This window comes from Eptesicus fuscus, chromosome 12 (assembly GCF_027574615.1).
Source record: "Eptesicus fuscus isolate TK198812 chromosome 12, DD_ASM_mEF_20220401, whole genome shotgun sequence".
In the NCBI taxonomy this organism is placed as follows: Eukaryota; Metazoa; Chordata; class Mammalia; order Chiroptera; family Vespertilionidae; genus Eptesicus; species Eptesicus fuscus.
This window is the reverse complement of record NC_072484.1, coordinates 63,513,718-63,532,640: the sequence shown is the minus strand read 5'-3', so window position 1 is coordinate 63,532,640 and position 18,923 is coordinate 63,513,718. Positions and strand designations below refer to the sequence as shown.

Sequence of the window (18,923 nt, the reverse complement as noted above, 5' to 3'; positions counted from 1 at the left end):
AGCATGCCCTGGGCCCCCGCATCTGTCCCTGACTGGCTGCACTCACACCTGCTCCACAGGAGGCATGGGAGTGGCTTCACCCTGGTGCTGAGGACTAAGATACATCAAAATGTGGATGCTCAGTGCTGTGCAGATTGGAGGACAGAGCACAGATCAGAACAGGAACCTCCAGCGGCCTGCCTGACCTCAACTGCAAAGAGAACACTTGTCCAACCCCATCCCAGGGGGCTGTAAGGACCAAATGTGATAAAGGATCAGAAATCCTCACAATGTGTAGGCACAGAAATAGATATTTATATGAAGGGCATTACCATCCCAGCCACCTGGCAGAGCTCAGAGGCTACGATAGGTTCCATCCCTGTTCCAGCCCTACAGCCTGGGGAAGTTTTTGCAAAGCACTGAAATGCTGTCCTGCCAGACCCCCAAAAAGCCGCATCTCCTGGGAACTCACTTTAGGTTCTGTAATCTCAAACACTTAGGTTTGTCCAAGATGGACAATATTTCACAAGAGGTGAAATGTGTACAATAACTGTTTAATATTTTTATGTTACTCATCAGATGTTATGTGTGGTTAATTAATGGCCCCCATGGAGCAAAACAGAGAATCTTAAAGACTATTATTTTTCTTTTTTCTCCCCCACATGTGAGGAGCAAAGGGAAACAAAAATGTTCCAAGTACTGGAACAAGCTGGATCCTTCTGAGTGAATGGGCAACTGGGGAGGGCCTCATCCAGTCCACCCTCACCCCCAGACCCACAAGCCTCAGTTCACCAACCAGAAAACAGGTCCTGATGCTCTGACACCCACAGAAGACTAACGGAATACCACTGTCTTCCAAGGAACTGGAGGCCGATGTGGCCAAACAAAGCCACCAACGGCTCAATTACCAAAACTGAGGTTCTTGCCATAGGCAAAATAGGTGCAGAGAGCAAAAGTTAGAAATAAGAATGGGGAAGGGGAGTAAGGGGAGTATAAGCCAGAGCCACAGTCAAGGCGGCAAGAAGGAAGGAGCTTGTTGGCTGGATAGAGTCACTGGAACTGTGTGGGGACAAGGAGAGAAATGCCACTGTCCCCCTCCACCCAGCTGGTAAGGGGTCCCTGAGGAAGACCCAGACCCCAGGGAGACACTGCTTGGGCTGCATCAGACTCCACCCTTTATGTACAAGAGCTGTGACTTTGGGCAAATTCAGGGCTTCCAGTGGCCTTCCAGCAAACTGGGGATGGAAGCAGTACCTAAGTCATAGGCTGCTATGAGGATTAAATCAGTTAATATGCGTGCAGCCCTAAGAACAGTCTGGCACACAGTTAGTGATATGCAAGTGTTTGGAATCACTGCTAGTATTCTCTGACCAAGTGCCCTGGTGGAAGAAGCGAGGGGTGGGGAGAGGGCCGGGGGAGGGGCGTCAGAGGTCCAGGAGCCCTTCTGAAAACAGCCTGGATTCAAGCTATGGGCTCTCCGCTCTTGCCTTCCAGAAGCAGTGAGATTTTATTATGAAAATTCCCTCCCCAACTCTTGAGGGCCAATGAAAATAATCCCTGGCCGTACCTCCACCAGTGGCCAGGGGCCCAACCCATCTCCGGAGGATGGTGGCCCCGCAAAGGAACCTACAAGGCACGGCAGGAAGCCTGCCATGCTGCAAACCCCAGAAGCAAGGAGTCCACCCACTTACACAGAAGGCCTTGGCCGCACCTCACATGGAAGGACGGCTGGCCAGGGGTGGGTGAATGGGATGGAGCCTTTTTGCAAACTGGCTAGAACAATCGTACTTTGAAAAGAAATTCTAGATCCACTTAGGGATCATGTGGATGAGGGCACACAGATGTTGCTCACACCCACCCAGTTCCTGCTCTTAACGTCACTCGAGTAGTCCAGGTCCTGCATCCAGTCCACAAAGAGAAGAGCAAGTCATTTGGCAGGGGCCCAACTTAGGAGGTGGCTTTGTAATATGAGCAGTGTGTCCACTAACAACTAGAGCAAGACCATTAAGTTCATTACACCTGTCACTCTGCCAGCTGACTATCCAAATTGCCAGAGATGAAAGTACATTATGCCCAGGAGTGCCACCCGGCCCCCGCCCAGGGCAGCACCACACTTATCTCAGACAATTTGTTCTCAATGTCTGCACCTGCAGAAAGAACGCAACTGTAAACAGCTTGAAACTTGGCCCTGAGAAACCACAGGGCCAGAGCAGGTCCATCGAAGAGCAAAGTTTAGTTTCTCGGAGCAGGTCCCTGAGAGGAAGACTGGGTGCCCTGTGCCCTGAGGAGGAGGAAGAAGGTAGGGGAGAGGGGCCGGATAAGGGGGCAAAGCCACCAGCCAAACTAAGGACACAGAGCTGCTGCGTGGATTCTGCTGCCCTGAGGCACTGCCAAAAATATAGCGAGACACACCCTTTTCACTTCCGAACCAAGTCACAGAATTGTAAGCAGGAGGCAGAGGCCTTCCCCGCAGCTGCACAGCCAGCAGGCTCCCTGGGTGCGCGCTGCCCGGGCCGCCACCGGCTGCAGAGTGCGTTTGCAGTGCAAGCGTGTTGCAGACAGCGGTAATTTATTTATCCCTGTCATGTAACATTAGCAATCTGTCTGGAGCTTGGCAAGCAGCAACTTGCACTGTCATATAAACTGTCTGACAAACTTAAAGTTCCATAAATGCTCCTCTTTTCCAGCACACAATAAAACATCATTTTTAAAAAGTTTTCTCCTTTTCTGTTCCTTTTCTTTCTTCCCCTTCCAAAAAGGGAAAAAAAAAAAAAAAAAGGAAGGAAAAGAAAGAAAAACAACAACAAAAGAACCCATGCAAACAGAAAGGATCCCTCAGCAGGATTCTTAACCTTAAGAGTCTCAACATTTTTCCAATGCCGAGTAAATGAGTAAATAAATGGATGGGGAGAGGGGTGTGGTGGGGGTCAGTCATGGGGGGGGGGGGCCCTACAGAACAAAATCTGCAAAACAAAAGTACAGTCATTAAAAATTAATAAAGGGTGTGGACCTGAGCTCCCACCCCCGTCTGCTCATGGGGATTTGAGCCAGACATTCTGCATCCTCATTAAGTGGTGTCTGGCAGGCTGCCGGGGTTTTAGTGGGTTCTGGGAATGCCAATATATTAACCAGAGGACTTTTTGCATACCCTTTAGAGTTTTTATTCTAGAAAAGTCAACCATTTGGCACTGTGTAGCCTTATTTTTGTCCGGGAAAGCTCTCAGCTGCCAATCAAGGGAGAAATTATAGCTATGTTCTTCGTAATTTCCAAGACCTATCTGGAAAACAAGCTTGGTGGAAAGAAAAGTCCTCACAAAAACAGCTGAAAAGGCCAAAGTACCATTTTTAGTGGGAATTCAAAGAAAAGCCATCCATACTTAAATCACATGGATAGGAGAAACACAGATATTATTTTCAAGTCCTCCTATAATAGAGGAAAAGACAATATTCATTGGAAATATAAATCCAATTAATAGTATAGCTGCTTGGCTGTTTCCCTTAGGTGCTTAACAATGAAGCAAGTAATGCCAGACAAAAAAAAAAAAAAACTCCCGCCAAAACCGGTTTGGCTCAGTGGATAGAGCGTCGGCCTGAGGACTCAAAGGTCCCGGGTTCGATTCCGGTCAAGGGCATGTACCTTGGTTGCGGGCACATCCCCAGTAGGGGTTGTGCAAGAGGCAGCTGATCGATGTTTCTCTCTCATCGATGTTTCTAACTCTCTATCGCTCTCTCTTCCTCTCTGTAAAAAATCAATAAAATATATTTAAAAAAAAAAAAAAAAAAAACTCCCTAAAAAATGGCAGGTCTTGTGGCCTAAATTTTCAAGTAGTAGGCAGAAGCTTTACATTCCTATTTTAAAACTTAAGATTCACCTTCCATGAACACCCATAATATAGGTCAAGGTGTAATTGTAGACTAACAAATCCCATGTAGGCAGAAAGTCACTTTGACATCACATAATAATGGCTTCCAGGCGAGTTTTCTGAGACCTAAAAAAAGGAAGGAAGGAATGGAAGGCAGAAGGGAGGAGGAGGACGAAGGGAGGAAAGAGCAATTTGGGACTACTTGGCTATTTTGCTACTGTTCACGTATAATAGCCATGTGCCTATATAAAGTGTGTTAAGCATTTCTAAAAATTTTCCAGGTTAACATGGAATAATCTTTTATAGCTATCGCTCCTTGAGTTTTCTCTATTAACTCTCACCCAAAAGGATGGACACATCAGAGAGACTCCCTAAGCCGAGATTCAGAAGAAAGATGAGAACATGATGAGGGCTACCAGAAAGATCTAACCGGTCACAGTCACACGTGTCCCTGCCCTGAGTCCTCCAAGTGCTTGGGTTTTACATGGTGACACAGAGCAACTACCGCTGTCACCACAGGGCGACTAAACGCTGGGCAGTGCCAAGGGAACCCAGACAGAGCTTAGTGGTCTCTCCTTGACAGCAGGCCAGAAACTACCTTCAGAGAGCAAAAGTCACTCTCACCTCCATATTCCCCTGTCCAGCTGGGAAGTGCCCCTCCAGAGGCCCAGATAAAACACTGCATCCATGAACTGTAAGGCTGCTCTGCAGAGCTGCTAAGTCAACCAAGACCACAGCACAGTCCCAAACTGTAAACACCTCTACAGATGGGCCCTTACTCTCAGTGCGCCAGGCAACTAAACTATTCTTAGGACACTGTCAGCAGTTGGGGGAAAATAAATATTTGTCTACGTATGTATATACTCGGAGGTGGGGGGAGGGGGGGAGTGTGAAGGTGGACTTTGAATCCAACAAATTGGCACAAAATCCCCAAATAAGCAGCTGGCACTGGCTGGGTTCCTCTGCAGGATGGTGGTCATGCAAACCAAGGTCCTAGAAGGATTCAGGAGACAGCCCCAAAGCCTCCTGGGAAGGGTCCTCCTCATCATAAACACAAACCTACACAAGCTAGAACCATGGCCAATGAGGGCAAATTCTTCCAAGGGCAACAGCAGAATGTCAGGAAAGTAGAGGGATATTTTAAATCAAGAGAGGAATGCGGCTGCAACTCCATTACAACAAATAATTTCTTACTAGCATTTACAGATTGGCACCTAATTCCTAACAGTGTGTTCAAATGTCAATAGTAACAGGGAGCTCTCAAAAGAATTAAGCTTCCAAAGATCATGAAAGAATTTCTCCCACTTTTAAAAAAGTGCTGCTTTGCATTCGAGGGTTGATAGGAAACCAAATATCATAATCCATAAATGTGCATGGGTAATATTCTGATCTACTCATTTGTCTATGTAATGACTCAAATTTGACATTATGATCCTTTACTAACCATCAAGAATGTGTTCCGAGAGAATTCTGCAGAATATAAAGGCAGATGTACTGATGACAGTAAACTCAATACAAATAGCAGAAAAGACTAAATACGCATATGCAAAATGCAAAACATGGCTTGTGCCATGACAGCTTCTCCGTGCAGACTCTACAGAATCTCTCCTGTAATTCAATCCTCAGTCCTGAAGCTCCAGAGGAAATACAAATGGGAGAATACCTTCCTTGGCTAGCCAGACAAGAGGAAAGGGCCATTTTTTAAGAGAAGTTTCCCAGCCATAGTCCTGAGGGAAGGCACCAACCTCCATGCCAGCCACAGTACCCACGTATTTTTAAGAGCCAAAGCTGTTCTCCATCTCTACCCACCTCCACTGCAAGAAACTCATTAACGGTAGCTCTCTGAATCAACAACTCTGTTCAACTGACCTCACCTCGCATCCCACAACGCCCAGCACACAGTAGGTCATCAATCAATATCACAATCACATTTAACATTTAGAAAGGAGCACTGAACTATCAGTGAAGGGGTCCAGGGACAAGAAGTTGCCAAAAATATAAGAGAGAGGGAGAAGGGAATAGATGGGACACAAAGGAAGAGAAAAGAAGCAAATCAAACTTATCCAATTCTAGCTAATTAAAAGGCTGGGGGAAAAAAAATGAAGCTGGTTTATGTGGCCATTGCCACTCAGCAATCATTCCTACGCCCGGGTAGGAGGAGCGAGGGAGCCCTACTTGCTACTGGTATAAAGAGTTTCTTGCCGTCTAGACAGGCAGCGCGGTGCCCTGCCAGCAAACCCAGGAAACGGGCACTGACCCATGCGCCTTCTCCGGGTGCCACCCACCCACAACGCGCCCGTGTCGTCCTCCAGACAATCTCTGCCACATTGGGAAGCCTCCTCCTTTTCCAATTAAAAAAAAAAAAGTTTAAAAACAAGCAAATGTCCTCTCTGCCACCGTAGCGAATTAACCCGAAGAGAGCCAGCCCACGGGCTTCCAGCAGCGTACTTCCAGGGCGCGCCCCCAACCCCACCCTGGGCGGCCCCCTGGACGGGGGGTCCCGGGGCGCCTCCTCACCGCGGTGCAGGCTGACCCCACAACAAAGGCAAGTGCCGGGCCTGGGCTGGGTGCTCGTCGCTTCCTGTTCATTCCACCGTGAGGGTCAGAGAGAAATTCAACACACGCCCGCCTGCTTCCTCCGGAGCCCGGAGACCAGACCTAAGGGTAACAGCAGCCGCCGAGACAATCGACTTCCCAGCCAACGCCGGGAGCGCCGGGCGGCCCCGCGACCGACGTCAACGCGCGCGGGGGAACCCGGGCCAGCGCCGGGAGAGGCAGGTCCCAGGGTCTGCCGGGCGCGGGGCGCAGGATGCCGGGTGCCGGGGCGTGAGGCTGCGGGGCGCCGGGCTGCAGGTCGAAGGGTCCGCAGTCACGCCGGCCCCCGCCTCCCTTTCTTTCCGCAAACTCCCCTGCAAGGTCCTGCACAACCTCCCCGCTTCCCCCTGACCTCCAGTCCCCCGACCGGGAGGCCCCGGGGAGCCAAGACCTCAGTTCGAGCGGCCACCCTCCCGCTTACGCCGGCCTCCCGGCTGGGCAGAATCAAGTCCCGCAGCCGCAGGACGAGCCGCGCCGGGGAGCCGGGAATCAGAAAACGGGGGTGGGGGTCGGCAGTGGACCTTCAGCAAGCACCTCCCCCCCGTCCCCCAACCACCCCCGGACGAGCGCCCCGGGATGGCCTCCGTGCCCACCGGAGTCACTGCCGCACAGACTTCGGGCGCCCGTGTCCCAGGCACTCGCCGGGGTGGGGAGGGTGCCCAGGGCTGGGCCGCTCCCTCGGCCCCCGCCGACGGCGCAGGCTGGCGGACGTCCCGTTCCCGGAGCGTCCTGTCCCCGGATCCCCACCACCCTGCGCACCCCCGCCCCCCCACATCGCGGTCCTCAGCGCAGCGCTGAACTTGAGCCAGACACCACGGTCCCAGCAGCCACCTAGGGTCCGCACTCACCTGCGGCCGCCCCTCCGGAGCGGAGGCTGGGACCGCCCGCAGTGCGGCTCGTGGGGCCGCCGGGCCCTGCCGGCCGCGGGGGAGGGGCGCGGGGTGCGGAGCCGCCGCGGCGGGGGGCGCGGCGCGCTGGGTCTTTTTAAGAGCCGGGGACCTCGCACCCCGGCCTCCCTCGCGCTCCCCGCCCCCCTTTCACTTTCCCGGGGACTCGCAGTCTGTCTGGCGGCGGTGGCGACGGCGGCGGCGGCGGCGGCTCCTCCCCGGCTCGCAGGGGATCCCCGGCCGGCCGGCCGCGGTGTCGCTCGGGGCAGGCAGGGCCAGTCGCACTCGCCGGCTAGTCCCCGGCCCGGCCCGCAGCCTCCGGGCTGGGGGTGCAGTGCTGCGGCCGCCGAGGGAGGTGTCCCGCCTCCCCTCGCAGGCGGGGGCAGTCTCCCGCCTCCCGCCGCCCTCCGCCGCCGCCGTCTGTCTCCTGCCGTAACTGTGCTCGCGGAGGCTGTGTCTGTCTCCAACTCCCCGTCTCTCCTCCCTCCCCATCCCCCTCCGCGGCGGGGGCCCGGCGTGCGGCCAGGCCGCCGGGGGGCCGCAGTGCCGGCAGGTGGGGCCGCCCTGGACCCCGCGCGCACAGGCCGCACCGACCTCTGCAGGCTGCGGGCACGCATCTGGGAGCGGGCGGGCGCCAAGGCCGCGGGACCCCGGGGCTCCGCGGGGCGACTGGCGGCGCACGCGGCAGCGGGCTCGGGCCTCGCGGGGCGCGCGCCCACCGCCGGCCAGACGGGGAACTCCAAGTGCCCGGAGATGGCAGGCCGTGGGGCCGGGAGGAGCCGGCTCGCCGCTGCGGGCTGGAGACTGTCTCCAGAGGGCAGGCCTGCAGGGCCAGTGCGCACAGTTAACCTCCCGGCCTGCGGACTGCGGACTGCTCGCTCGGCAGCGCGCCTTCAGACGCCGGCCCCGAGGCACACAGTAGGGCTGCAGGCCACTTAGAGTGGGGCGGGTGGATCACCCGTGAGCCAGCCCCGCGGGACTCCTCCTGACCTCACACAGTGACCCCTTTAGGATCCCCTCCCTTTCTAAGGGAAATGACTCCCAACTAAAAGTTCAGTTGGATTCTTCCCACTACGACTCTTTCTTCTTGAAGGACCTACGTCTCTCCTGTGAAGGCTGTTCAGGGCTGAAACTCTGCTTGGGTGCAGGCAACTTGCATTTGTGTCCTCCAGAAGTACTAGCACTGACATCAGCCAACCTAACGCTGACGTCAGTCAGCCTAACAACCATGTGTCACAGGGGTTTGGTTACTGCCGTAGCATATGGGCATTTTAACCCAATTTTATTACATTCACCAAAATTAGACAATGGCTCTCTGCCAGAATATCTTACCTAGGGGTTTCAGGCAGGGTCTAGCAGAGGTGAAGCTAATAAAGAGATAACAGTTTTCAACCTGTGCCCCCCAAAAGTCGACTAGTTCATACTTCCAAAATATCAGAAAAAAATCTTTTGACATCTGTGAGTAATTTGCAAGTAACTTTTTAGTTGGTGAAATATGGGTTTAATTCAACTTCCTTTAAAGAGCACTCAGCTCTTCTTAAAAAAAAAAAAAAAAGAAGAGCGCTCAGCTCTTCTCAGCTCTCAGTAATTGTACTGTAGAATGTGGTCAATGCTCATATGCAATGTAATATAACTACCACGCATTGAGAGGAATGAGTCAAGCCCTGTACCAAGTATCCAGATTGTTTTATTTAATCCTCACAATAACTGTGGCAGCTATAAGCTTCCCATTTTACAGATGAGAAAGTTGAGACGATGAAACATTTCGAAACTGTTCCCAGATCACAGAGAGATGGGTGTCAAGTTCCTAACTGGCTGCATATAAAGATGTCATACTGCCATCTACCTACAGCTTTGACATCCAGTTCAGTCCCACTCAGGCCAGCAAAAATTTACAGCATCTGCTCTCTGCCAGACACTGCCAGCACAGTGGAGAATGCCCATGTCCTAGGCCAGTGGTCGGCAAACTCATTTGTCAACAGAGCCAAATATCAACAGTACAACGATTGAAATTTCTTTTGAGAGCCAAATTTTTTAAATTTAAACTTCTTCTAATGCCACTTCTTCAAAATAGACTCGCCCAGGCCGTGGTATTTTGTGGAAGAGCCACACTCAAGGGGCCAAAGAGCCGCATGTGGCTCGCAAGCCGCAGTTTGCCGACCACGGTCCTAGGCTAATTGAGGAGCATTTAGAGTAATGGAATCTGATACTAGGCAAACTTTTTAAAATGAGCAGTTAAGTTGATAACTGCTTAACACAGGTGACCTGAATCTGAGAAACATATACTTAGTTTACATTTAATGTACACGGATACATGCCACACTAATAGGAGCTCACATGCTGTGGGATTGGAGACACTGCGTTCTTGCCCTCTTGGGGTCAAAAGAGAAATGGCTTTTCTGTTCTAAACCAGAAAGTGCCCAGGGACAGTGAAGAATAAATTATTTTTTTCCTAAAAATCACAAAACAATTTGTTCTTCTATTTCATGTATAATTTCCTTGTGTGTAATTTAACCCTTTTAAATTGAAAGCTGAATTTTAAAATATTAACCTCCATTTTACCATTTATGATCCATCTTAATTAATCTTGCATTTCCTTTTCTTGTTGTCTTCCCTAATTTATAACTAGAAACTGCACAGCTCTATTTCTATTTCTAGAAAACAGCTATGGGAGAAACTCTCCCCTTCCACTCTGTCCTCCCTGTATTTGTTTTCCATTTCAGCTGTTGCCTCCCAGATCCCTCCAAACTCTCGCTCTCTCTCTCTCTTTCCTTATAGCAATGGGAGAGTTGGAGGCATTTAGTTATATGTTTGCTCTCTGTAAATTCAACATGATTATATGTCAGCTTTTACCCTCATCATTAGTAATCTATTGCATTCACTCTAAGGGCCTGGACTGAAGTCCAGACAAGCAGGACTTTGTTTTGCTCAGAACAGAGGACAATGTGTATCCCCAGTGCACAGAACTGGGCCTGACACTCACTAAGGACTCAAGAGATATTTGAGGGATTAATGGAGTCTAATATTGGGAGAGACAAGTAAAAAATATCACTAAGTTGGGTGGAAATCAACGGAAATTGGTTTCAAGGAGTAGGGCATGAGAAAAATTCTTTCTCAGTATGAATCCATAGCAGTTTACTTAGTGTGATTATATCCTGGCCATACTTAGTTCATAGAAGAAGGTCAATCATCTAAAGGGACAAAAATAGAAAGGGAAAATATGAGCAAATGTTGGGAGGGAAGGGAAAGAGGCCTCAATGACCACAGATGAGTATACAATAGAGAATATAATTCTGTTATTTGGATCTCATGCATAATATTTAGATGAAACCTAAGCTATCCAAAATGATCCTTCCTACTCTTTGCACCTTTTAATTTAAATAAGAAATGGAGAGGAGGAAATGAGCAAGAGAAGCTCACATTGAGTGGTTCTGCTGGGGAGGCGAGAGCCTCAGTGTGGATGAACACAGAGGACCAGAATCTATGGATTAGCTCAGCTCCAGGAGAGAAGAACCTCTCCCACATGGCTTGAAGATGCCATGGGCACGTTTCATCACCCTACTCTGCACCCTCAGACTGCCTCAGTGTTCAGTCTGTAAACTGGAGATAACTCCTGCATCACAGAATCTGTTGTGAGGTTAGCCATGTCCCCATATACCTTCTTGGGGATCCACAAATCACCCTCCTCCTCCTATGGATTTAGGTTTAAAATCACAAGAAACAGAAAGGAAAATGTTTTCATCAGGCAACTTCTGCTTTCAGCCTTGTTGCAATCCTCTCCTTGGACAAAACAAAACAAAAACCCACAGTATCTGCTTTCTCCTTGTAGGAAAAAATGCAGCAAGAAATAATGCAAAGGATTACTTCAAAGAGGATCAGCCCAGACACTTTTATGTATTGTATCGATACCATACATTGTATCTATACAAAAATGATGGAACAATTCCTGAGCAATGACACATTATTTTTAAGCCATTTACAAACATTATAATAGCGTCTCCACGGTCAGTTCTATCTCTCTCTTCGTGCCATGCTCCCACTCGGCTGCCTCAGTTGGGTCTGATTCTCAATTGGGGCCTCTCCAGAAGGCAGCCATGGCCCCCAGTTGCTGTAGCCTCTGACTGGGCCAACCACGTGTTCACCCAAGATCCAGTCACTGAAGCAGGAAGTCCTGCTTAGTCCTGTGCCCAGCCTCCTGTAATGGGCTGCCCAGAGGAAAGAGTGTTTCCATACCACATAGAGCAGAGGAACACTAGTTAGGCAAGAACAGTAAATGCTCCCTCCAGTTGTGTCAGCCACTTCATCTTGGCCACCTCATGTGCCCATCCTGGGTATGGAATCAACACCACGCCCAGTACGTGCAATAGCAGCCCTCTCAACAGAGATGACACTGCATGTTGCTTTGTCACCTCTGTAGTTTCACTTACCATCATGGTTTAAACATTTTTCAAGTCATCAAGAATTCTTTATGACATATTTTAAAACACTGGATTCTATTTCAGGAATGTACCATCATTTGTTTAAATGTTTCACTACTTGTTAGATATCATGCTATTTCCTTTTGTGTGTGTGTGTGTTTTGTGTGTGTGTGTGTCTACAAGTAATATACACCAATATGAACATTTATTACATCTTTTCCAGAATTTCTGCTTATTACTTTAGAAGAGATTCCTAAAAGTTGAATAAATGTGTCAAAGAATATTTCAGAGTTCTTGAACATATTACCAAATTGTTTTCCAGAAAGATTATACCAATCTACATTCTTGTGGAGATAGTGGTAAGTGGTAACTTAAACCTGAAAACAAAACCACAACATATAAGGTCGTAGCTAGCTCAGAGACTGAACCTCTCAGTACATTATGTGCCTGCAAATATAGGCTAGACATTTCCAGATTTAAATTCAGAGACTGTGAGCAAGGAATTCTTATACCAAACTACCCAGGATGAAATGGTGTAGTCGGCAAAGTTTGCATTGGCCATCCTGCCATCTCAATCCAGCTTACTCTTCCTACATGCCTCACCCATTTTCCCCATCCTTTCCCTTTTCAGAAAAAGTGCTAATAAGATTATCCTCACTAAATGGCTTTAAAATTTAATGCAAGGAGGTTAATTAACAGAAAACAAAGTTAAATAAATTAACCCCTCATTCTGACCTTTCAGTCATCAGTAAGCTGACAGACAAACCTCCTCATGGTCCTGTAATCATACAGCGTGAGCAGCTACCATTCCAAATATGTCCTATAACTAGTCTTAGTCCTGTAAATATTCAAGGACTGAGTAAATTATAGGAGCGTTTGATATCTCAATGACCAAGAGTGTATCATAACTACTGGACTGATGAATACCGGACTGAAAATTTAAAACATTGTTTGGAATTAGCATCACTATGCTAGTTTACCTGCACTAACAAAAATGTCTTCCTTCTATTGATGTCATTATTCCCTTTCCCTCTCTTATAAATATCTCTTGCCTTTGTCTCCTAATCGGAATACTATTTGGGTTTCTGCCTGAATCAGTGCTTCCCAAGCAGCTATTCTTTTTTTGTTTTTTATATCTCAAATAAATACTTATTGCCTTTCATTGGCTTTTTATTTTCAGCCTCCCACAATTCTTTTTTCTCCCCCAATTTATTTTAGGGGTGTGGGGGAATAGTGAGAGAGAGAGAGAGAGAGAGAGAGAGAGAGAGAGAGAGAGACATCAATCTGCTGTTCCACTCATTCATGCATTCACTGGTTGACTCTTTGTATGTGCCCTGACTAGGGATCAAACCCATAAACTTGGCATATGGGGAGGAAGCTCTAACCAACTGGGCTACCCAGTCAGGGCCTCCCCACAATTCTTGAGCAAGCTACACTTGCTCCTACTCTGCACCCTGCATCTGCTGTTCCCATCTCATGTTCTAAAGCTCAGCTGGCTGACTCCTTTCCTGTCCCAGTTCCCTGCTTGGATGTTACCTTGGTCTCTCTGCCAACTGAGATCAAACAGGATCCCACACAGTACTGTCCTCCACCACCCCTCTTCTGTTTTATTTTTCACACAGCACCATCACCACCTGATACAGAAGCATGTGTTTGTGGTCAGTCTCTGCACTCTACAAATGGCTTAGGAACCTTACACTGTCCACGCACAGGGCGTGGCACAGTAACACTGTGGAGGGAAGGGCTGAGAGAACCCCATAAGAAGGATGGCACCAGGGGCCAGGGGCCAGACCATGGAGATGTGGCTAAGAGAGTGGGGGAGAAGAGGAGCAAGGAGGAATATCTGAGCTCTACCAAGGCCAAAAGGCCCACACACTGAGGAGATGGGCTGCCGGGGCATCGGGTTGCCCTCTAGGTCTCTGCCTTGCACAGCCAGGTAGAAGATGGTACCATTTCACCCAGAGTCGCCAGGGGAGAACCAGGATGCAGGGGAAGGCCAGGAGTTGGGCATTGCATGGGACGTACAAGCTATATGGATGCCAGAAGATGAATTTTCCCTGGTCACTTCAGAACCCAGAGCTGTGAGAACCCCGTGTAGCAGAGCAGCCACACAGGAGTGATGCCCAGGACTTTGGCTGGCAGCCTCTCTGCCCCGTGTCAAGCGGCAGCTGGCAGCAAATGGTGGAGAGCACTAACCTCAGGTACCCCTCACACTCGGTGAGCATCTGACCTGCAGGCTGCTGAGCTCAGAGTGAAATGAGGGGACTCCAAGAGGCTGATGCTGATGTCCGCCCTGGCAACTGGTTGGCCAAATGACACAACTGTGCCCTTTTATAAAGAAAGCTTTTCTTTCTTAAAATCTGGGGGCAGGGGTTTTCTGAGAGAAACCAATCAAAAACATTTTCTGTCCACTGCAACTTAATGGCATGGGCAGCATGCCGGTATTTGGAAAGCGATATAAAAGTAAGGAGGACAGGTTCCTCAGATGTCAGGACAGACTAATGGAGGCATTGCCATCTGTCTGCCCAGGAAGTCTAGGAGCTTCTAGAAAACTCAGCACAGTGGATATCCCCTCACACAGTCCTGAGGATTTGTTACTCTAGATGTGGAACCAGATTAAAAATAAAAGGCAAGCACCCTTGCTAATTTGGCTCAGTGGTTAAAGCGTCGGCCCGCAAACTGAAGGGTTAGATTCTGGTCAAGGACACTCATTTCAGTTGCTGATTCAATTCCCTGACCTTGTTGGGGTGTGAGAGGGAGACAACCAATCAATGTGTCTCTTTCATGTCAATAGTTCGTTCTCTCTCTCTCTCTCTCTCTCTCTCTCTATCCACACACACACCTCTAACTCTCTCTCCCCCTCACCCCTCCCTTCCACTCTAAAAATCAATGGAAAAAATATCCTCACCCCTCCTCACTCTTTGGGTGAAGATTAAAAAAATTAAATTAAATTAAAGGAAAGCATTGGCTCACTAAACAGGCTTAGGAGAGAGGTAAAGGGCCAGAGTAGACATTAAATACAGAAGGAATCAAGGTATGGGTGTCAGACCAACCCCACCCCAGCGAGGCCAAGGATTCTGTAATTAGGGACTTGCCTATAGAATAAAATAACTGAGAGGCCTCCTCAGTTAGGAGGGTAGAGAAAGAGAGAAGCAGAAAAAAGCTTTACATTTTCAGAGATTTAATTCTTCTCATAGACCACAAAAGAGAAACCAATTGTACAGGAAAATTTCATTTTAATGACCACTCTGGTTGAATATTATCACTGTTGACCATGAGTAATTCTGTTTTCGTATGTGTCAGTTAAACCCTCTGCTTTCATAGACAAGAGAACCTTCTGCCAATGAGCTGTGACTTGACGCTGTATAGTCTGTGTTAATGTATTGTAACTAATTGAGCTTTAAAACTTGACTTTGAGGGTCTCAAGGTTTTGGAAATAGCTTGAAAAAGGCACCTTCTAAGAAGGTGATTGGAAGATGCTTAATTGACACAAAGCTCCTCTAAATTTGTTTTGGAGGAGGCAATTTTAAAAAACATCTGTGTGTTTTCAAGGATTAAATTTAAAGATATGCTAGCATCAGAACAAAATTAATAATGGTTTAAAGTTGGAGTTGAATGGAAAACATCAGTATGGACTCACGTACTTTAAAGGGATTCCAATTCTGTCACTAATAGGAACATTGGGTAGTTCCCTGGTTCCCGTAATACCCATCTACAGTCTGTACTTATAGAGAATCCCAAGCCTAGATCTCAGTCTCTGTTATTCTTCCCCACAAATAGGAGTCAGAAATTCTTGGAGTCCAGCCCATGTGGCTCAATGGTTGAGCGTCGACCTATGAACCAGGAGGTCACGGTTTGATTCCTGGTCAGGGCACTTGCCCAGGTTGCGGCTCCATCTCCAGTGTAGGGCATGCAGGAAGCAGCCTATCAATGAGTCTCTTTCCTTATTAATGTTTCTATCTCTCTCTCCCTCTCCCTTCCTCTCATAAAAGAAAAAGAAAAGAAAGAAATTAGAAAGTCATTGAGTTCATTTTCTCTTACCAATGTTTCTAGCTCTCTATCCCTCCCTTCCTCTCTCTGTAAAAAATCAATAAAAACGTATATTTTTTAAAAGCTGTGGTACATTCACCCAGTGGAATCACTTACATATGAAATCTAATGAACAAAGTAAACTGATGAACAAAATAGAAACAGAGCCATGGATACGTGGAGCAGACTGACAGCTTTCAGAGGGAAGTGGAATTGGGATGCTGGATGAAAGAAGGTGAAGTGATTAAGTGGGAAAAAAAACATATATATATTTCACATAGACACAGACAACAGTGTGGTGATAACCAGAGGGAAAGGGTTGGGGGAGGGGGAGGGGGGCAAAGGGGTCATAAATGGAGATGGAAAGAGACTTTGCTTGGGGTGATGGGAGCATGATGCAGTGTGCAGACGGTGTTTTGTTGAGTTATACACTTGAAACCTGTACGGCTTTGTGAATCAATGTCACCCCAATAAAATCAATTTTTTAAAAAGAATATATACTGATGACCAATGAGCACGTGAAAAGATGTTCAATGTCACTAATCCTTGGGGAAATGCAAATCAAACCACAATGAGATAGCACCTCACACCCATTAGGATAGCTGCTATTTTAAAAATGAAAAATTAGTGTTTGGGTAGATGTGTAGAAATTAGAACCCTTGTGCTATGTTGGTTGAGATGTAAAATGGTGCAGCTGCTGTGAAAAACAGTAAGGCAGTTCCTCAAAAAATTAAACATAAAATTATCATACGACCTAGAAATTCCACTTCTGAGTATATACACACACAAAATCAAAAGCAGTGTCTCAAAGATATATAGGGTGTCCCCAAAAATGTATACACACTTTAATAGCTGATAATTCTCTTAATATTCACTCCTTTTCAGGTTTAACTGATTTGAATAATGGATGAAGCCAGACTAGGCTTTGAACAAAGAAAATTTATCCTAAAGGGCCACTAGACTTTTATGGGGATACATAAAGAGAAAGTTTACAGTACAAAACTGGCAACCGTCGACGAACTGAGGGTGCACAAATACCAAACAAAATGATTCGTGATGTTTGTGATTCCGTTGCTTCGTGTTATCAGCAGTGCCTAGACTAGAACGGTCACCAGTTTGAAATCAATCATTGACAAAAAAATTATTCATTTCTGTAGATTCTTTTAAATTTTGAAAATGAACTATATGTTAAAACACTGACTGTATATAATCACTCAAAGTATGTATACGTTTTTGGGGGGATGCCTGTATTTGTGCACCCATGTTCATAGCAGCATTATTTACAATAGCCAAAATGTGGAAGCCACCAAGTGCCCATCACTGAATGAATGGGGATAAACAAGATGTGGCATATACACACAATGAAATGCTATTCGGTCTTCAAAAGGAAATTCTGACAGATGCTACAACATGGATGGGCCTTTAAGACATTATGCTACCTGAAGTAAGTCATCCCAAAGGGAGCTACCCTGTGTGATCCCACTTACGTGAGAGACCTAGAGGAGCCAAATTCAGAGACAGAAGGAAAATGGTGGGTGCAGTGGCTGGGGTCTGGGAACGAGGAGTTAGTGTTTAATGGGTACAGAGTTTGAGTCTTTCAAGATGGAAAGAGTTCTGGGGATAGATGGCGGTGATGGTTGTACAATAATGTGAATGTACTTAATGCCACAGAAGCCTACACTTAAAAATAATTAAGAAGTAAATTTTATGTGTAATTTATCATAATTAAAATTTTTTAATGTAAGAAAAAAACGCACAAAAAAATAAAAGGCATTCATATGAATACTAAAAAACGAAAAGAAAAAAAAAAAGCCCTAGTCGGTTTGGCTCAGTGGATAGAGCATCAGCTTGTAGACCAAAGGGTCCCGGGTTTGATTCCAGTCAAGGGCATGTACCTCCATTGCAGGCTCCTCCCCGGCCAGGCCCTGGTCAGGGCACATGCAGGAGGCAACCAATCGATGTGTTTCTCTCACATCAATGTTTCTCTCTGTCTTTCCCCCTCTCTTCCACTCTCTCTAAAAATCAGTGGAAAAATATCCTCAGGTGAGGATTAAAAAAAAAAAAAAGAAAGAAAGAAAAGAAAAGGTAACAGCACCCCTATCCAACCCCTGAAGAGAGAATTTAACTTTAAACGTCAACTAGAGAAGGAGGATCTGGCAAGAAGACAGAGGAATGGGCAGGGAGGTAAGTAGAAAACTTGGACAGCGCTGTGCCCCACGGACCAAATGAAGAGACATCAGGGAAAGCGTGCAATTCTCTATATGTCAGCATATCTTTCTCCTTTTATCTCTTTTTAAAAATACCTATGTATTTCCTCCTGTATCCTTCTCTGTCAATTTCCTTCTTTCTCTCCTCATTTTTGTTTCCATTATGAATTCCTTCTCATGATGTCTTTTTCCTTTAACCATAGAAAGGAACTGAATATATTATTTTACTTATTTTAAGTATTTATGTTCATTTTATTGATTATAACAATTAATAGATGCTTTTATCTTTAACACTAAATAAACATGGAAACATACAACCAAATAAGTGTAGTATTAGCTGTTGGTTGATTTTTTTTTTTATGTTAATAAGTGGCTTGCAGTTAGTGAAAAAAAGATTTACCACGTTACCTGAGGAATGGAGCCATTGTTCAACAAAGAAACCACACTCATTTCTTTAGGATGCTTCTTTTTTAAAAATTCACTTAAAATATTTCAGATACACCAAAAAAACACACAAAAAAACAGAGAATGATTAATAAACACTTACACATACTAGCATGTTGCCATGTTAGTTTCAGAAATTTTTATTGAGAAATCCTATCTAAGAGTAATATGCAAATTGACCATCACTCCAACACACAAGATGGCTGCCCCCATGTGAACACAAGATGGCCACCACAAGATGGCCTACAGGGGAGGGCAGTTGTGGGTGATCAGGCCAGCAGGGGAGGGCAGTTAGCGGTGACCGGGCCAGTAGAGGAGGGCAGTTGGGGGCAATCAGGCCTGCAGGGGAGGGCAGTTGTGGGGGGACCAGGCCTGCAGGAGAGGGCAGTTGCGGGGAACCAGGCCAGCAGGGGAGGGCAGACCAGGCCTGCAGGGCAGTTAGGGGTGACCAGGCCTGCAGGGGAGGGCAGTTGTGGGCAACCAGGCCGGCAGGGGAGGGCA

General features: G+C 47.2%; 1 protein-coding gene across 1 annotated transcript in view; it reads right to left on the bottom strand.

The window, feature by feature from the left end:
* LDLRAD4 (low density lipoprotein receptor class A domain containing 4) overlaps positions 1-7,731 on the bottom strand; it is a 329,032-nt gene extending 321,301 nt beyond the window's left edge. The window contains exon 1 of the mRNA XM_054724317.1: positions 7,286-7,731. The gene's annotated coding sequence lies outside the window, so the exon portion shown is untranslated. The remainder of the gene's footprint in view (positions 1-7,285) is intronic.
* Positions 7,732-18,923: the final 11,192 nt, after the last annotated feature.